The 17,255-nt window shown below is 47.5% G+C and overlaps 1 long non-coding RNA gene across 2 annotated transcripts in view; it reads right to left on the bottom strand.

The window, feature by feature from the left end:
- The window catches only part of LOC112927459 (uncharacterized), a 587,636-nt gene that overhangs the window by 52,025 nt on the left and 518,356 nt on the right, over positions 1 to 17,255 (bottom strand). Inside the window, exon 1 of one of the 2 annotated variants that reach the window (XR_012002063.1) lies at positions 2,909 to 2,997. The exons of the other annotated variant lie outside the window; for it this stretch is intronic. This is a non-coding gene — a long non-coding RNA (uncharacterized lncRNA). Of the gene's footprint in view, positions 1 to 2,908; positions 2,998 to 17,255 lie in introns of those variants that run through there. 2 annotated transcript variants of the gene reach the window in all.

Raw genomic sequence — 17,255 nt, 5'->3', positions numbered from 1 at the left:
GAAATCAGAGATGCTTTTTCTTACAGGCCGCCCCTGTTATTGCAAATTAGATTAGCTACACAGGCTTCAATATCAACATGACACGGGGTTCACAGGAGTGAAAGGACCATCCACTCCAATCTCTCCTTTCATCGAAGCGTCTCACATAAATTACATCTTGTCCTTTAATACACTTTTCAATGAGATTAAAACATCACTTTGACACGATTTCAAGCCTTTCAGTTGCGTGTGTTGCTTACTTCAGAAAACTGCAAACACAGAAATGGGTTCGCTGAGATCTCCGGCAGTGGAATTGGGCTCCAAGAGCCAGCACCACTGCCTTGCGCTCTGAATGAAGAGAGGGGCCCTCTGGCTCCACTGTAATGCCAGTTATCTTACCTGGCAGGGACAGACACGAGCTGTCCCCAGGAGGGAAAATCAGATTTTCCTCCTACTGGGTGAAGGCCTGGAGCCCACCTGAGCTTGTGGGCCTTTCTGGAGAGCACACTTGTATTATTCATTTGCCGTTATTTGTGGCAGGCTTTGGACAGGAGGGATAGGGGAGGACCTGCAGCCCACCCCCAAAGCATCTCCAGGGATGCCTATCCTCCACAGGGTGCTAACTAACTGGGGGGTGCAGGTGGGGCAGACGCCATGAGAATGACATGGAAGGAGGTTTGGTGGATCAGAGAGAGAAAGAGCCTTGTTTTAGATGGCCTGGGGACCTTAAATCTTGTGGGTGGTGAGGAAAAAGTGGATAAACATAGTTTCCTGCAAAACCAGGTAAAGGAAGCTCCACCTCTCCATTGGGCTGCTGTCACTGTCTCTCCCTTCAGGGGCTGACTGCTCCTGGACTGGCATCCACACTCTGGGGAGTGACCCCAAAAGGACAAAGGGCCCCACCAGGGAGCAGAGGAGGGGTTTTCAGGTTGCAGGGTTTGAATTCTAAGCTTTCTTTATAATTTGACTAAAATTGTGTTCAGCCCTCAAAACACACAGCTACATTTGCTCCTAGAGAAGAGGCTAGTTACTGCCTGCCTTTCCAGGCAGACTAGATCCCCTGCCAGTGAGCAGGTACCTGCTACCTGGAGCAGAGCCCCAGCATCTCCTTCTACTGGTCGGCCGGGAGACCAGGGATCCCCCCCCCCCCAGGGTCCTCGGAAGAAGGCCCAGCCTCTTCAATCCCAGTCCTGTTCTCCATTCCCCAGCACCCGGCACCTGCTGACTCCCACGCCTCGCTCGCTCATCTTTTGCTCCATCCTTTCCAGTAATAAAGAAGACCAGAACTGGATACCACCTGGACGTTTTCTGTCGTTTTCAGGGAGCACGCTTGGCATTCTCTGTGTTCCCAGATGCTCAGGCAGAGCCCCTGGCCTTCCTCACTCCTTCCGGGAGAGATGCCGCTGGGGGAAGGAACCCTGGGAGTACTGAGGGGAGGTAGGGTGGGGGCGGAATTTCTTGCTGTGTGGATCGCGGCCTTAACCGGTGGTCCTCAGCCACAGCTGGGTGTCTGGGGCAGTGGCCGGTGCAGGGCACTTTGCCTGTCCTGCGGGCATCACCAACCCGCTAGGCCCGAGCTGGGGAAGGGGCCTGGGGTAATCAGATCGTGGTCCGGAGGTAGAACAGAGCAGGCCCCCTCTCTGCCCAGCTCCAGCATAAGGGAAAACCGCGACCCGACCGCGTGGACAGTACTGTTGCGGTGGTCAGGGCTTTGGGGGCTCCCTGCGCCGACTGAGGTGACATCGGGGCAGCCCACCCCCACCCGCCCCGCGCCCTGGCCCTTCACAAAGAGGCTTCCGGGACGCCAGCCCCTCCGCACTCCAGGAAATCAATGCGGTAAAGCGGGCTTTTAATGGGTTAATTGACTGGCGGCCGCTATCGTGTTCAAACACCTGTTCCTTGTAGGCGGCGGCCAGCCCCGCTCTGTTCCCGGTCGATGGCGGCCAGGCCAGGCCAGCCCGGTCCGCCGTTCGGCACCGGCCACAGCAGGAAATCCATTTCACCTCTGAAACTTCGCGACCTCTCCTCACGGCGGGCGGCCCAGACCCGGGAAATAGGGGCGGGAGGCTCGGGGCCGGCGCCGCCTCGTACGGAGATGCCGGAGATTCGGAGCGCGAGCGATTTCGCAGGAGGAGGGAGGACGCGCCGCGTCCCCGCCACCACTCCGCAGGCGGGACTTGGGGGCGCCCAGACCCCACTCTGGGGCGCCTTCCCCTAGCCGGCCGGAACAGACGTCGGCCGCGCCCCGGGGTGGTGGCCGGTGGCCGGGCGCCCGGGGGTCCAGGGCATGCGCTGCCTGCCGAGGGCTCTGCTCGTTGATGTGCGCGTGTGCGTGTGCGCGTGTGTGCGCGCGTGTATGTGGCAGTATGAACACCGTCAAGACCGTCGGTCACTCCAAGTTACATTCTTTGCCCAAAACGCCTCTCACTGAATAGCACACGCTCTACACGTTCATTTTTCGAACCTAATTTCCACCGGCGGGTTGCGCTCTGGGCGCCGCCGGGCGCGCGTGGCCGAGAGCTGGAGCCAGCAGCGCCCGGGGTGAGGGCGCGGGGCCGGGAAAGGGCCGCCGCCAGCTCTCCCGCACAGGGGGGCCCCACCGCCCTCCGCCCTCCCCAAAACAGGGCGACCCAGAGCGAAACAAGCCTCGGTCCACTGGGCGGCGGCCAATCCCAAAAGCCGAGAAGGAGGGAGGAGTGAACGTACGGAGCAGAGCGCGACCAACGCCCCCCCGCCCGCCCCGGGCTGGAGAGGGGCCCGCGGCGGTCACCGCTGTACCCACCTGTACTCTGCGAGGACGGAAGCCACGGGGACACAGCGCACGCCTCTTCGGGAAGTCGCGGCGCAGACCCCGCGCCCCTCCCTGCGCCCTGCCCGCCCCCTCCCCAGCCCCGAGCGGCCCGCGGCCCTGCGCAAGTTCAGCACTTACAGCGACTTCCTTCTCCCGCGCTCGCGGGTCCCCTGCGCTCCGCCCGCCACACCTGCCGGCCGCGCTGCGGGCCCGGGGACCCCCGCCGGTCGGCTCCCGGCGGCGCCTGCACCGCAGACACGGCGCCTCGCGCACGCACACTCACACGCGCACACACGCTCCCCGCTCGCACACTCGCTGCACACGCACACGCACACGCCGCTCGCCCGCCTCGCGCCACCCGCCCAGACACACACGCTGCGGGCGAGAGAGACAAGAAAATGAAATTTATTATTGATAGCGAAGACTTTAAAGACAATTTCAAGTTATTGTTTCTCTCTGGAAAAAGGGGGATCCCTGCACATAATGAAATGCCTTTTGTGTGGCGCCGAACAATACCAAACAAGTATTCTAATAAATAGCCACTTTTTTGTTCCTACTCGACAGTGAATAGAATTGAGCAGTTGGTTCGAGAGCAGCTGCGACGCCGTTTTGAGCGGGAGGTGGAGCCGCGCCCCCCCACCCCCCGCGCCCCGGCGCCGCGCCCCGCGCCCTCCCGCGCCGCCCCCCCCCCCCCCCCGCCTTGCACCCATAGTCCTGGGCCCCTTCCCTCCCTGGGCGCCTCACCCCACCCCGTCCCGTCAGGCCTCAAATTCGGGCTCAGCAAAACTGCAGTGACCCGAACCCTTCCTCCCCGTGCCTCCACCCCGGGGGCTTCGAAGTCTTTGCCCCCGCCCCATAAAACAGAGGTCACTCCCGTCATCACGGTGGCTTCCGATTTTAGCCTCCAACTGCTCCCCTGCCTCTGAGTGGGAGAGGATGTCAGCCCCCACCCTCAGTCCGGAGTCACTTCGGTCGCGTCCCAGGTTGATCCGCGCCGCCCCCTGCGCGCATCCCGCCAAGTCCCGGCTCCCGGCTCGCTCCTCCCGGGGACGGAGCTTCAGCTTTGTTCTCCCGCCCGCCCCGGATACCTAGGCCTGGTCTCCCCCTATCCTCGCCTCCGCTAACCGCTTTTAAGCTGCTCCCCCCCCCCCCCCCAACCCTAGCTGCCGGCGGAAGACAGTGCCTAAGGATTAGTGTTGTGGACACAGAACACTCCAGGTAAAAAGTGGCCGCGGCAGGGCGGCCTGGCGTGTGGCTCCGCGGCTGGCGGGTGGGGAGCCCTCTGCAGGCTGAATCCCCAGCGCCCCCGAGAGCCCGGCCCCAGTAGGCAGAGGAGGGGGACATCTGAGAAGGCTCCAGGGCTGAAGCCACAGCGAGGTCTCCTCGCCCCCCCCCCCCCCACCCCGCGCCCCCACTTCTTCCTCCGTCTTCTGTTCTCTCTCCTCATCTCTGTCTTGGTCTTCCCTCTATCCCCTCCTCTGTCTCTCTTCTGCTCTCTCTCTCTTTCTCTTCAACTGCGTGAAGATGTCAGCTCTTAGGACTTAAAAGTAGCACCCTCGGATCCTCCCTGGAAATGTATCAGAAGCTATCTTTCTGAAAATTACCCCACATTTTGCCCAGAGGACTTATGATCCCCCCCCCCCCCCACCAGAAGGAAAGCTATCTACCATTTAAAAAAAATAAAGAGGTACAAATATAGCACATATTAACATTGTATGTGCTTGCCAGCCCCCTGGGTGTTCCCAGGGTGTAGGGTGTGTGTACTTATATATATATTTCGGACAAATGCATGATAATTTTTTTTCATTACTTGCAGCTGCAGTTTTCAGGAGATCCTTCTCTGTCTGGCTCTAATTGTGGAGACAAAAAACCCACATGACTTTTACTCAATGGACCTCAATCTAGAGAAGCACTATGACATTTGCAAATTATTTCTTAATCGGACTAAGCTACTGAGGAGTGCAGGGAGAGGAGGTAGTGCTCTGGAATTGGAGGAACAGCTCGGATGTTAGCTGGCATAGTCTTCCCAGCAGTTTGCTTTCCCCCAAAAGGCGCACTGGTGTAACTGTCAAATGCAAAATAAAGCAGGTAGGTTGCTTTACTGGGAAATTATATTTTTGAAATTTACTTTTGAGAAACTGTGTTCCCTTGGAGTTTCAGGCAATTTAGTTCTGTCATCTGAGATGTCGGTGACAACAGGAACAGAGAGTTTGGTCCTTGACATTTTTTTTTTTTTTTTTAAACCGGGTTCGTGCAGGAATCTGGTGCTGGGAAACAAGAAGGTATGTTGGAATTGGACCCATTCCAGCAGACACCCGTGAAAGCTTTTTCCTTTTGTATGGAAAATGGAAACATTTTGGAATCCAGATTTAAAACTTTGACTTATATTTTACGTGTTAAATCACTGAAAGATTGGGTACAACACTGCATAAAGCTTCAAAACCTGCAAATATTTGAATGGTTTTTGTAAGCGGAGCAGCTGCCAGTCAGCTGGCTTTGACAGGCTGCCACAATTTTGTCACTTAATAGTGGGTGTTAGGCTAAGTGCAAAACACTCTGGCAAACAGATGTCAAACCCGTATCTCATATCAATGGGGGCTGTGAAATGGAGTTTTAACCTACATCTCCGTCTGGCGCCTGGGAGCCCCGTGCACACGGGTGTACGGCACCGACGATGGGGTGCTCCGAAAGTCGTGGCCAGGGGCCAGGCGCCTGCGACGCGGCCTGGGAATCCCGCGAGGGACAGAGGGCCGGAGGCGCGGGCGCGGCCTGGGAAAGCCTGCCCAGGGCCCCTCCGGCCCCGCCCCGCCCCGCCCCGGCCCGCCCCGGCCGGCAGCCCCGCCGGCGCCCGCCGCACGCACCCGCGACCGTGCGCACCGCGCGCTTCCCTGGGCCTGCGCGCCGGGACCGGGCTCCGCGGCGGGCCTTGCGCGGGGCCTCGGGAGCGGGCCTGACCCGCAGTCGCCGCGGAGCCCGGCGTCGGCGGCCACCCCGGAGCCCCAGCGGAGCGCTCCCCGCCCACCGCCCCGGTCCCACCGGCGTCTCCGCCGCGCTGGCGCCGAGGGATGCGGCGGCGAAGCTCCGAGTCCTCGCCGCGGCGGGAGGCGGGCGGAGGCGCAGAGGAACCTGCCCTTTGTTCGGCGCCCCGGGGCGGGCCCGGGCGGGCCGTCCTCCCGGCTGCGGAGGAATCCCGCCTCCCGCCGCGTCCCCGTCCCCGTCCCCGTCCCCGTCCCCGTCCCCGCCGCGCCGCCGCACGACCGGGCCCCCTGGCCGCGGGCTCCCGCGCACCGCGCCCTCCCGGACCTCGGCGTGGGCGCTCGGCGAGCGCGGTGGGCCGGGACTGGGCCGGGACTGGGCCGGGACTCGTCTCCCGCCGGGCTCCGCCAGGGCCTCCCCAGGTGGTGACCCGTCAGAGGCCCGACTTGCACACAAAATGCTGGCGTTGACGAGATCACGCCCTGATTTATACAGGAATGCACGTGTGGCAACAGATTGTTAGCTTTTTCTGATATGGACTGCCGGTGACTCGCGGCTTCCCCCTCCCCCCTTTCCTCCTTCCCTTTAGAAAACCCTCCTGCCAACTTCAGTTTTAGAACTTATTCTTCAAGCTGGAAGGTCAAAATGGAAAATCTTTATTATACTACAAGACGTGATAAAAGGCAAATGTGTCACTATGACGATTAAAAAAACTTCTCAGCTATTTCCCTTGAAGAAAGGAAGGCACTCCGCTCTGCTTTCATATTCCCTCATGACAGGCATTTCAAAAATGACTGTGACTAAGCTGCTACCTATAATAAATAGAGTTCAAAAACACTGATCTTAATTTGCTTTACCGTAATGTTAGCCAGAGACTCTTTATATTCCACCAATGCATACACAGTTAATAAGTGCTTAAAACAAGACCATTACTTGTTTCTCATATTCTCACTGATGGAACAGAATCAAAACATAACTTAATGTGCCTCCCCAACCCCTTTAAATGTACAGAACAAATATTCTACTAGGGTGGAACTTTTAAGAGGACTAGAGCTTCCTTGTGTCCATTTATTTTGATTACTTTGTAACGGAAAACCAAATGTGTTAACTGCTTAAGGGCAGTTTTCACTGGCCTCTATGATTAATTAATTCTAAATGTACAAAAATAAAGATGTGAACATTTCACTTTCTGGTCACAATCCACTATTTTCACATGTGAAAGTACCCAACCTGCTGGGAACATAGCTGTAAGCATGAATGCTTCACATTAAAATCACCTGGAGTCTTTTAGAACATTCCTGTGTCCTACCCCAAATCAACTGACTCAATTTCCTGAAAAACTTGTCAACATTCTCAAAAAGGACCCAAAGTCATTCTAATTATAATCCAGGGTTGAGAAACCCTGGATTAAGCTAATATTTACTTAGAAATCCTCCAAGAAACCACACCTTCTTGCAATAATAATAAAAAATGGTTTTCCAATTTCATAGGAGAATTATAACGTAAAAACACAGACTACAGCCCATGGGGCTCACTGAACAGGCTTATCAAGATATAGAAGATGTGTGTGTCTTTTGAGGGAAGGGCAAGGTACCCCTGCTGACTGTGACAGGTGGGCAGTGTGTGGCAAAGGAGACACACAGATCTGGTGTTGAGTGTGTGCTGCGGCCTGGGCCCAGGAGTTTAGATGGGAGAGAGCACATCAGGAGAACACCGCAGAGGGCCTTGGCTGTGGGGATGAGGGTGGAGATGACCCAAGCAGAAGATAGGAGATGGGAGAGCACAGGCTTCTTGCCAAAGGTGGTCCATCACTGCGGGTGGGGTTCCTGGAGGTGGGGCCACTGCTGGAGTCATAGTCATAGTTAGCAGTGGTTTCCACATTGTCACAATTCATCCCCTCAAAAAAATTACTTAAGCTCTATCTACTCACTCTTGGTTAAAGATAATGTCACTGTCATGGGGACATTTTTCTATGCCATTTATCCAAGGATTTAGACTGAACCAACTTGTGAGTAATAAAATAATGAATTTTGCTGATTTACCAAATTTCCATATTCCTGTAAAACTGGACAGAAGTTTCCCTATCCCATTCTCTACTAACAGGCAGCCCTCAGAGCAAAACAGATGCCATTGGAACTGATAGCATGAGTTGATGAACAGGAAGAGAACTGGAATATCAAAATATTCTCTGAATCTAAAAGGGAAAGGGCCATATTTAACATGGCGGCACAGCTGTAGTTATTGGAGGATCTTGCCAAAGGGTTAAATATTGTCAGTGGAGAAGAACCTGAATAATTGTCCTTAAAAGGAGGAGGAGGAGTATGGCGCACTCATACACGTAAATTAATAAAGAGTTTCCACTCTAAGAATATATACGTGTGACTATAGATATGAATAAATGACCTTCTCAGTTATTAATTTGTAATTGAAACAAATGATCTTTGAAAAGCTAAAGTAACCTTGTAAAGTTGCTAATACTTATGGCCTGCATCTGCTTCACAGGTGGTGTGCACTCGAGTAGTCTAGACAAGGCTTCCCAGCCTTTGTGCAGTGCTGTGGGCAGCAGCTGCCTGGGAAGGTGGTGGGTGCCCAGGCGGGGTGAAGGTGTTTGTTCATAAGTGAAGTGATTGTGGCACGAGCTTTAGTGCAAGACTGCCTGTGTCGGAGCCTGGCTTTGTTCTGCTGGGGTTTTTTGTTTTTTTTTTAAGATTTTATTTATTTATTCTTGAGAGAGAGAGACAGAGACAGAGACACAGGCAGAGGGAGAAACAGGCTCCCTGATGGGAGCCTGACGTGGGACTCCAGGATCATGCCCCTGGCTGAAGGCAGGTGCTAAACCGCTGAGCCACCGGCACTGCCCTGTTCTGCTGTTTTATGCTGTGTGACCTTGAGCAAGTTACTTACCTTCTCTAGTCCTGTCCCCTAGTCTGTAGAGTGGAGATATTAACTCCGACCCTGTAGGATTGTTGTGCCAACGAAGTGATGTAGTCAATGTCGAAGCACCTGAGACCCAGTGCTCAAAAAATCAGCATACCATTCATTCAGAGTCCTCTCCTGTGATCATCCTGGCAGGCAGGCTCATGCTCATGTTCTCTCCCTGGTAAAGGGGGGTGTCGGATAGAGTGGAGGCAGGCCCAGCAACGTCCTCTTCTCCAGGGAGAGCTTGGCCAGTCTGACCAATGCTCCACCCTCAGGGGTCTGTCCCTTGTCTCCCAGCCAGAGGCATTGTTTTCAAGAGCCAGGGACTCTGTTCACCTTGACATTTCAGTGTGTTTGTCTGAAAACCCAGGATGGTTTCTTTCTCAGAGACGTTTTTAATATAGCGGTCTATAATAACAATTTGGCACTGTGACATAAGCTATCTTGTAATCAAATTGGCTTTTTTTAGGGGAGACAGTTACCAAATCCGAAACTTCGTTAAGATTAAACTTATTACCTTCACCAATAAGGGCTCATTTATTGACTTCACTTAACACTCAGTTGGAATACTCAAGGTGACCGCTATTTCATGAATTACAGGCTTTGGATTTTACTCCTTTGTTATGGGAAATTTTTTTTCAGAATTTCGTTCATCCATTCCACAAACATTTACTGATCTCCTGCTGTGTGCCACGCTTGTGTGGGCCCCAGGATCTGACGCTGAACGTGGTCCCTGTCCCCACTGGCATGCAGTCCTGTTGTGGGGAGCGGCTATGCAGATGGGCCTGGGGAGACTTCTGGTTTTTCTTCGGGACTGGCCCCCTCAGCTGGCTTCTGATGCTCCTCCTTTTTTCGAGAGTGCACTTCTTAGAGCTTTTTTTGCTTTTGTTTTAGTTTTGTTTCTCATGATGTATTTCTTTTCTCCTTTCCTTTTAGAAATATGATCACATGGGGAAGGCAAAGCTTCCTTGGAAAAACAGTTGATAGGACTTTTTTCTGATTTTGAATCTATACAAGGCCAAAACCCCTGACCAGTTCCACCTAATATAAGGTTGTCACATGTGAGCTCAGAGCAGTCCAATGCCTGGACTACAGAGAGGCAGTTACTGTACCTGTCTGGGACCTCGGTTTTCCAAGCTTCAGAGTAAGGCAGCAGGATTCCATAGTGTCTGTATGTCCTTTCTAGAGCTAACGCTTTAGGATTCCAGAACTGAATAATGGCATATTTTGTCGTGATTGAAACCTCTAGGGTTTAATTTCTTGATCTGAGAAGTGGGCACAAAAGTGTGGTAGCCTCCCAGGAGGATTAGGGTTCAAAGAGAAAATCAAAAGTGTCTAAAGATCAAGGCTTATCATTGCAGAGAATTTCCATCCTCACCGCAGGCAGTGGGGCAGTACGGGGGGCAGATGAGCAGGGGGCACCGTGACAACCCTCTTGAGATAAGTACTTCCTGCTATTTGAATTTTGCAGCTCTGGCAGGGTACGGAGTATTAGGAACCCAAAGAGTGATTTCATAAAGAAAAAAAAGTGTAGTTTACACCAAAATGGAATAAACCCCCTTTTGAGTAACAACAATCTGCATAAATGCTTTAAGAAAGCCTATAATTATGATAAAAATGTTGCTCAAAGTTAAAATTATGAAGCAATCAAGATTTATAAACAGTCTCTCATCGACTTTTAATCATTCTTTCTTTTTTATATACAAACTGTACACAATATATGTTTGCAATATGTCATACTATACATTTTATTTTCAGTAATTTAGCTGGGTAAAATATATGTGAAGTGACATTGAGAAGCTAGGTTATATATGTACATGATTATGGGCATATAGCTGCCTACAGTGCACACACACACACACACACACACAGAGACACTTATGCATCTTTTTGGCTACTATCTTACATAGAAAAGATGCAGGCTTTTACTGTATCAGAATATCTTTTAAATTGCAATTAACCAAGCTCTTTTTGCAAATTTGAAAAAGTATCATATGAATATGGATATGAATTTCTTTAAAAAGATAATATTTAAGTCACCAAATGATTGGGGTCAAAATTGATCAGATGGACCAATATTTGTCCATATTGTGCAAAAACTGCCTCATGTGAGTGGATGGAGAAAACAAGCAATTTAGCAACTCTGTGTAGGGCCTATCTAAAATACGAGTTTGTAGATGCTGTGTTTGAAACTTTCTCTTTAATGATATAAAACTGTGTAAGCTGAAATTGAAGAGTGGCACATTGGGATAACCTTGACAGCAATAGATATTTAATTGGCTTTTCTTTTTTTTGGTCAGGGATCCAAAGAAGATTGTGGAAATATTTCTGCTAATTATATGAGCATGATTTTCCTGTGGGCCATCCTTATCTCCTCGATACTTCCTCAACCCTAATATCTTTGTCTTAGCATTTACTCTCTTGAGTACCAGCCTGATGCATGCAACTCTGTTCCTTCACCCAGTTGGTCCTCATTACTAAGCAAACTAAGCCCACGAGGGCCCAAAGAACTAGCCTTGTAAAATCTAGAGGAACTTTTAGGCAGGATCTCATCACCTAGATATTTGAAAGGCAGTGATTAACTACTGAAACTTCATGGTCTCAATAGATACTGACCTACTGCACATTGATTCTTTGAAAGTAAATATCTGCAGCTAGTCTTCACATTCTCTGAAAGTTGTATTTGTTCTTGCTCTCTTGGAAGACTTAGCCATGATAGATATATTAGCACCAGTTAGGGGTTTGTTTCCTACACTTAAGAACACACTGCTGAACCTGACTGCTCAGAACATTTCTGACTGCTTCAGAACATTTCTTCTTCTGAAGATACAATCTCACATCATTAACAAAGCCCCGTTGACCTTTTCAGCAGCATCTTGGGCTGCGTCCCCAGGCACTGAGCCCAGCCCATGGACCTCCTCCCAGAATCTTCTTGGCTCTCGTAAGCTCTTTCATCCCTGACACATTTTCCCTCAAACTTCTGTCTGGCCTACACATCACTCAAGTCACTTGCTTAAAGAGGCTTTCCCCCAGGCTAAATTAGGGTACTCTGATACATTTTAAATAGAACATCTATCACAATTATAACTACAGATTTATTTCTGTGGTTGTTTAATATCCATTTTTCCCCATAGACTGTAAACTTCATGAGGGCAAAGATCATGTCATTTGTTCAACTGTGTATTTCTAAGGCATAACACACTGTAGAAACTTAATATTTATTGGATAGGTAAATATAAATGATAATGGGCAGCTGCCTCTGATGGAGGAGATTGTCCTCCAGCCACAAATAACCGCAAAATAAGAAATACGCGAGGAAACTGTCTTCTAGCAGCAAGTGCCAGGCATCACAAGATCATGATCTTTAATAGAAGGACACTCATGAACTGAACTCATTCCCTTGCTCTCTGCCCAGGGACAATTTACTGGACATTGTGCAGGGGGTTGGAACTCAAAGAGATCACGGTGGTCCCTCTGAGTTGAGGAAACAGTAGTAAGAGCTCTTGAGTACCCAAAGCAGCAGGAATCTGTGGGGTGAAACATCAGAGGACAGAATCATTCAGTGAGAGACCCCTAAAAGTCCTTGTGGGGATATCCCATGAGTGTGTGGCTGAGGGCTAGGCTGTTCATGCACAAGGTAAGACTAGCCAAGGCTGATCAGACAGAAACTGGTAAGGGATTGAGGATAAAACAGGAAACTGGAAGATGAGCCATGCAGATGCCGGCAGATCTCCAGGCCTGCCAGGGGGTGGGGGATCTCTCATTAGCACCATTCACACCTGTGGCATCCAGATGAGACACCAGAACGACTCCCCTAGGAGTTAGGAACATAAGCTTGTGTAAGATTTTCTCTAGTCCAGCCCCAACAAAACCAAATACCAGGCTCTGTAAAGATCCATGAGGGAAAGAAATATAGGTTGAAGGTTAAGTCTGGTCAAGTTAGAGGGACTTGGAAACACTGGACATTTACAGACACGTATCAACAAAGCACGAAGACTGACAGGACTCCAAGGTGGTTATGTGTAAACCTCTGGTCTTTAACTCCAACATTCTTTCAACTCTTGGATTTATCTTCTCTGATCCAGTTTATATTTCATTCAATTGTTATGATCACTCCCTTGAAAACACTCTCAACCTCCTAGTTCCATTCTTATTTCACTAACTCCACTATGGCCAAACCACAACCTTAATTAAATGAACCCTCCATACTCCATACCTCCAAATGGACAGCTGAATGTGGCTGGAGAAAAACAAACAAAACAATTAAAAAATTTAGTAGATATATTGGGAAACAGGAAAATGAGCTCTACAGTTAAGAGAAAAAGCAGTTGCTAGAAACCAACCCTGACACCGCCCAGATATTGCACTCAACAAAGATTTTAAAGGAGATTTGTGTATGTTCAAAGACCTGAAGGAGAATATGATCTTAATAAGCAAACAGATTGGGAAACTCAGCAAAGAATTGGAAATTACAGGCAAAAAACAAATGAAAATTATGGATATTATAAGTACAGTAATTGCAATGAAAAATCCATTAGGTAAGCTTGACAGTAGGTAGGAAATGTCAGAAGGAAGAGTAATTAGTTTGAAGATGTTAGCAGATATTGTTCAATCTGAAGAACAGAGAAAAAAAATGAAGAAACATAAACACAGCCTTGGGGACCTATGGACATTACCAACTAGTCTAACCTAGGTGTGATTGGAGGCCAGAGGAGAAGCAAATTGATATTGAGGTATGAACATTTTTTTGAGTAAATGATGGACAGATACCTGCTTAATTTGATGAAAAACAGGATTTGCAGATCCAAGAAGCTCATCAAACTCCAAGTAGATAAATGTAAAAATAACCATACTAAGCACATGGTAGGTAGTTAAGCTGCTAAAAACAAAGATAAAGGGAAATCTTGAAATTAACTGGAGAAAAAAGATGCATGTACAAGAGTATAAGTTCAGGGGCAGCCCAGGTGGCTCAGCGGTTTAGCGCTGCCTTCAGCCCAGGGAGTGATCCTGGAGCCCCGGGATCGAGTCCCATGTCAGGCTCCCCGCATGGAGCCTGCTTCTCCCTCTGCCTTTGTCTCTGCCTCTCTCTCTCTCTCTCTCTCTCTCTCTGTCTCTCATGAATAAATAAACAAAATCTTAAAAAAGAAAAAAGTATTCCCCATGAAATGCAATAGAGACCAGAAAACTAAGGAAGAGTATTTTTAAAATTATGACAGAATTCCTCACCCCCCAAATTATCAACCCACAGCAATTTCATGCACAGCAAACATAGCCTTCAAAATGAGACTATAAAAAGACATTTTCAGGTCAGTGAAAGCAGACAGGATTCACAGCTAACAAACGCTATGACAAATGCCAAAAGATGCTCTTGATAATGAAAGGATGTGATACTAGGTGGAAACTGGTGTAGACAGGAAGAAATGAAGAACAACAAACATGTAAAATAAGATTGTTTTATTTCTTCCCATAATTGCTTAAAAGATAACTAAGTGTTTAAACAGAAGTCTATGACTTTAGAATTAGTATGGAATTATCATACCCATGTGGACAGTGACTCCATATCCTTGGCTTCACTAATTCTAACAAGGTCATGTTTGTTTACAGATAAAGAAAAACAAGGGAAAAAAAGGAAACAAAACACAATGTTGAGAATGATAATGTTTGATCACAAAGTGAACCAAAGCATTGGGAGTTCATGAATTTTCAGAATATTTTGCCAACAGAGAGTTTTTAATTCCATCTTATGAAATTTCTTAAAGATGAAATGCCTATTACCTTCTGGTGAGAAACTAGACTATGTCGAGGAATTATTGTGCTCTTTTAAGATACAACAAATACCCTCCCTTCATTGTAATGTTAGCTTTTTTCTTTGCCTGTTTCTTGCTCTCCTCAAGAGTCCTTGTTTCATGGAATGTAAGGGGCAGAATGTTGAATGCGGAATCTGGACGATTTTTACAAACCAAGATTTGTTTACAATGTAAATTGATAATTATTTTTAATATTGCTACCCAAGGGGAATTTGGAATCATATTTCCTCACAAGAGGTTTGTAGGGAGATTTTAGAACTGAATAGTTACTAGCCTCTGGATATCTTTACATGATAAAATAAATATGTGTTTCTTTTGGGAATAAAAAAAGGAAGAGTGGTGCCTGGGTGGCCAAGTTAGTCAAGCATCTGATTCTTGATTTTGGCTCAGGTCATGATCTCAGGGTCGTGGGTTCGAGCCCAGAGTCCAGCTCTGTGCTCAGCATGGAGTCGGCTCAAGATTCTCTCCCTCTGCACACACTCTCTCTAAAATAAGTAAATAGATCTTAAAAAAAAAGGAAGTGCCGCTATGGTGGATACCGTAAGATTTGTTAGTCTTTCTTTCCTCTCCTCTTCTGTCCTTCCTTCTTTTTTTTTTATTTTTTTATTTTAAGATTTTATTTATTAGAGACAGAGAGAGAGGGGCAGAGACACAGGCAGAGGGAGAAGCAGGCTCTGTACGAGGAGCCTGATGTGGGACTCGATCCCCGGTCTCCAGGATCACGCCCTGGGCCGAAGGCAGTGCTAAACCGCTAAGCCACCGGGGCTGTCCTCTGTCCCTCTTTCTTGCTCTCTGTCCCTTCTGTCTGTCTCTCCTTCTTTCTCTCTTACTTTCTCTGTCATTGGATATTAGCCATGTAATTTTTTTAATAGATGACTTTCTGTTTGGGGGTATGAGTCCTCTATTTTAAGTGAATCGCACTCTGAAATTAAAAATGCATGCTATACCACATTGAACTTTGTTTCTAGGAAAAGAAATACTTCCATTCATTAGGATAAATGCAGCATTGCCTATGAAGACATCTGGTTTCCACTTTTCCCATTTTTTTCTTGTAACTTAGCGTAAAAGTACATTTTTGTCTTAACTGTTTTCATCGGCTTGAAGGTATAGTGTTTTCTGTCTGTCTGTTTCCCTCTCCTGATAACAGATACACTTATTGAAGTCTTTTCTTTAAAGCTCCATAGGCTGTTCTCTCAAAAACTGAAGTTCTGCATATCAGTAAAAAAAAAAATCTGAAAAAAATGTGTTTTACATGCCAGCCTGATAGTCATTTGCAGTGCTGGAAAATAATATTCAAAGAACAGTGCTAAGCTAAGTCTTATCTAATTTCGTAGACAAATTTACTTACATTAAAAAATAACTAGAATATTATTGAACGTTGTTTTATTGGTAGAATTACTGTATTTTTCTTAAATTGCCTGTATGGTATTCAAGGACTATGTTTCTCAATTTTGAGTCATAAAAATAAAATATCCCATGACCAGGAGGAGCATGAGCATTACCTGGGAGTGTGACAGAAATGCAGAATCTCAGGTCCCCCCTTAGACCCACTGAATCAGGATCTGCACTTTCAAAGAATCCCAAGAAGTGCCCTGGGTTTCAGATTTGCCTATTAGATTGATGTTTACTAGAATAGTTTTAAAGAAAAACAATGCGGTGTGCTTGTTTGAGGCAGCCTCATGTTGCCAAACAGAAATTAATGAGAATTTTTGTCTTTGATACTTTATTAAGATTTGTGTTCATACTCAGTATTTTACAAAAAAAGGGTTGATTGTCTTATATTTTCAAATAATGATAAAAGGTGCATTCTGATGTTCCTAAAAGACAGCTCATGAGTTATTTGGGTTTAGATTACTGTAAATCTTAGTTTGGCATGTAAATACGTGATCACTTAATGTCTGGTTCCTTGATGGATGATGGGGTTCGTCATCCCATGCTGCTTTGTGCTTGCTAAAACAGAAACTGGTTCAATGATTTAAAAAATCAAAACTTGTTTTTCATCCTATATACTTCCTAAAATAAATGCTCATTTATATTATAACTCCTCTATCATTTCTACACTGAGAGAGAGTGAAGGAAAATTAAAAGGAAGTGAATATCCATGAAATGCTGTGATGGGTTGAGAAGCGGAGAATTGGGGGTTACAGCTAAAGACTAGGGACAATCAGCCTCTAAATTAATTTTGCCTCTCTTCTCTCTGGATTTCTTAAGCCATTATTTACAAGCTGTCAAATTTTATGGTTGAAGTAATTTGTATAAAATATGCAGTGAAAGCATATTTTATCCATTGATTTCTTGGCTGTTCATGGATGCCACTCATCTCCCGAAGAACTCTTTCCTGCTTGCACAAAACAGATTAAAATATCAGTTTTCTATCCTGTCTTTAATGCAGAGATAAAGAGAATGGGCTATGAAGTTAAGCAGGCCTGGGTTTAAATTGCAGCCTTGCCCCTGATTTAATTGTGTGCTCTTGGTCAAGTTATTTTATGTGTCGAGACCACAATTTCTTCATTTAAAAGTGTAGATAGTAATGGTATAATATCCAAGATGGTTGCAGTGACACTGGATGAATTAATACATGTGAAGGTCTATTACTTGGAAAATTTTTAAAGGGCTTCGAGAGGATGTTTTTAAAGAGAAAATTGTATAAGTACAGCTTTATCTATACTTGAGTTTCTCACTGAGGGAACTGCCACTTCCAGTAATGGCAGACTGGGTAGCTTCCTACCATGATAGCTGTGCGCGCGCGTGTGTGTGTGTTCAAATATAATTTGCAAATTATA

This window comes from Vulpes vulpes, chromosome 6 (genome assembly GCF_048418805.1).
Source record: "Vulpes vulpes isolate BD-2025 chromosome 6, VulVul3, whole genome shotgun sequence".
NCBI classification, from domain to species: Eukaryota; Metazoa; Chordata; class Mammalia; order Carnivora; family Canidae; genus Vulpes; species Vulpes vulpes.
The sequence above is the reverse complement of the archived record's forward strand: the minus strand, read 5'-3'. Positions and strand labels throughout refer to the sequence as shown.